Here is a 3,200-nt window from a genome sequence, read left to right as displayed (position 1 = left end):
TTGATTCTGCCCTTCCCCAGGACAAATCTAACGTCCTAAAATTCTTTAAGAATGTTATCTTTAACTTTTTTGTCTATTTTTAAATTTATTATTACATTTTAATTTATTTTTTGGCCTCATAGAGTCTTTGTTACGTCCATGGGATCTTCGTTGGGGTATTCAAACTCTTAGTTGTTGCATGTGGGATCTAGTTCCCCAACCAGGGATCAAACCCAGGCCTCCTGCATTGGGAGCACAGAGTTTTAGCCACTGGACATCCAGGGAAGTCCCTACAATTTATTTATTTTTAATTGAAGGATAATTACAATCTTGTGTTGGTTTCTGCCATGCGTCAACATAAATCAGTCATCGGTATCCCCCGTGGTACAGGGGGCCTGTTGGTTCTGGAATCCCTCCAGCTCTCTGCATTCATATCGACACAGTGCTGACCACACACAGACATCTCCAGCTCAGCCTACATCAGGGGCCTCGGAGCATCTGCCCTTTACCACCCGTGAGTCCTCGAATGATCTTTTAATAATGTAATATGCAATTTCAGTTTCCTGCTGAGAATCTTTTAAAGGCTTCCCATAACCTTTAGAGTAAAGTTCAAACCCCATTCTCCTCATGGTCCTCAAGACTCCCCTGGGGCAGGGCTTCTCAGCAGTTTATCATTTTTCCTTTCTACTTCTTCTCATGGTAGTTTACCTTTTCTCCTTGTATTTGGGCCACCCCACCCCTCTTTCTGTCCTGGAGACGTATTTTACTGCAGTCGGCAAGCTGGAGATACAGGAGAGCCTTTAAGTCCAAGAGAAGATGGATGTCCCAGCTCTAACACAGTGAGTCAGAGAGAGTCGATTCTCCCCCATTCAGCCTTCAGTTTCTGTTCAGGCTGTCCACAGATTGGATGAAACCCACTCGCACCTGCGTGACTCAGTCTCCCCATTGGAATGTAAATGTCATCCAGACACATCTTCATAGGCACACTCAGTGAAAAGTGAAACTGAAAGTCACTCAGTCGTGTCCGACCCTTTGTGACCCCATGGACTCAGTCCCTGGAATTCTCCAGGCCAGAACACTGGAGTGGGTAGCCTATCTCCAGGGGATCTTCCCAACCCAGGGATTGAACCCAGGTCTTCCTTGTTGCAGGCAGATTCATTACCAGCTGAGCCACAAGGGAAGCCCAAGAATATTGGAGTGGGTAGCCTATCCTTCTTAGGGGATCTTCCCAACCCAGGAATCGAACCAGGGCCTCCTGCATTCCTGGAGGATTCTTTACCAACTGAGCTATCAGGGAAGCCCAGACATACTCAAAATAGTATTTAACCAAATCCCTGGGCACCCTATGGCCCAATCAAGCTGGCACTTGACATGGAATGTCATAGACAGTTTCCTGTCCCCAGACCACTCTATCATTGGAAAGGTTTTTCATGGAAGCCAAATGTCAACACCTTTGACCATTCCAAAATGCAATCAAGCTGGCACTTGACATGGAATGTCATAGACAGTTTCCTGTCCCCAGACCACTCTATCATTGGAAAGGTTTTTCGTGGAAGCCAAATGTCAACACCTTTGACCATTCCAGAATGCACTCTCTTAGGTTGCCTCCCTCAGAAATACTCCATTCTCTCAGGACATACTGAGTATCATTTATAACACTTATGTCAATATGTAATGTTTTCATTTGCTGTTTGCTTGTTTTTTAATGAATTAAGAAGTTTAGTTAGCCAGAGAAAAAATTGATTCCTTAAAAATCAATTCTCATTAAGTTCCTTGTAAAACAGCAAGCTTACAGAAAATTTCATGAACAGAAAATCACTATGCTTTCAGTTCAAGATATGTTGGGTTTTGCCATTTTCTTCTTAAGATGACAGACAGATGGATATAGCCAAAACTAGGAATGTGTGTACTTGCCCCAAATGTGCAATGTAAATACAGAAGACTCATAACCAGTGCTGGAACAGGGTCAACTTCTAGCCCCGGTGGGTTTTCTGGGTAGAATTGCCACAGCCCCCTGAGTGCCTCCTGAAGTCCTGAGGCCTGTGCCCCTCACACCCCAGCTGGCACTTTTTGTCTGCTGGACTGTGGATCCAGCTGCCCAGGTGGCCCCTGCTTTGTGAGAGAATGCCCTGAGGAGCCCCCGTTAGTGCCACTGAAGACAGGCATGCTGAAGACAGGAGGCAGCAGGGAGCGGAAGAGAACGGCAGGTGCTGTTTACTTATTTTTTAATAGATTTTTAAATTTTTGATTTGTTTTTGGCTCTGCTGGGTCTTCGTTATTGCTCAGGCTTTTCTCTAGTTGGGGCTACTCTCTAGCTGCAGTCTGCAGTTGTGGAGGCTTCTCCTGCCAGACCATGGGCTCTGGAGTACGTAGGCTCCGGTAGTTGCAGCATGCTGGCTTAGTTGCTCCATGGCATGTGGGATCTTCCCGGACCAGGGATTGATCCCGTGTCCCCTGTGTTGGATTATTTAACCACCGAGCCATGAGGGAAACCTTGCTTACTTATTTTTAATCTCTCTCTCCTACTAAGATATATTAGGGTAGAGTGAGTGAAGTTGTTCAGTCGTGCCTGACTCTTTGCGACCCCATGTAACCTACCACGCTCCTCTGTCCATGGGATTTTCCAGGCAAGAGTACTGGAGTGGGTTGCCATTTCCTTCTCCAGAGGATCTTCCCAACCCAGGGATTGAACCTGAGTCCTCCCGCATTATAGGCAAATGTTTTACCATCTGAGCCACCAGGGAAGACCTTCTACTAGGGTAGGGACCTATTAAATAGGTATCTATCCAAAACAAGTGTGCAATAATGAATAGTATTATTTCATCATCAGTTAGATAATTTAGTAACATTAGATATTGAATCCTGTATAGACAAACCTTCCTTGCAGAAGAAGTCTGAATAATATATAGAGATAACCACCCCTACAGGAGATGGAGGTTAATCTCCCCACTCTTGCAGGTGGACTGCACAAGTGACTTGCTTCCAAAGAACAGAAGATGGAAAGGGAGGGACACTAACCTTACAGTGGAGAGGCCTGACGGTTGTTACCTTGACCGAATGATCATGTGAATGTCACACATCCTGAGAGGATGCCTTCAGAAAGGCACAGCAGCACTTCTGTGAAATTCTTGCCCCCAAATGGGTCATCTCAACGTAATGGCAAGAAAGCCTCAGACAAACCCAAACTGAGGCTTGTTTTACAAACAAGATAGAAACAGTAA

General features: G+C 45.3%; 1 pseudogene; it reads right to left on the bottom strand.

The window, feature by feature from the left end:
* Positions 1 to 1,873: 1,873 nt before the first annotated feature.
* LOC129636040 (protein transport protein Sec61 subunit beta-like) lies at positions 1,874 to 2,145 on the bottom strand (annotated as a pseudogene).
* Positions 2,146 to 3,200: the final 1,055 nt, after the last annotated feature.

This window comes from Bubalus kerabau, chromosome 21 (genome assembly GCF_029407905.1).
Source record: "Bubalus kerabau isolate K-KA32 ecotype Philippines breed swamp buffalo chromosome 21, PCC_UOA_SB_1v2, whole genome shotgun sequence".
NCBI classification, from domain to species: domain Eukaryota; kingdom Metazoa; phylum Chordata; class Mammalia; order Artiodactyla; family Bovidae; genus Bubalus; species Bubalus kerabau.
Note: the sequence above shows the minus strand (reverse complement) of the source record. Positions and strands in the feature narration are given on the sequence as shown.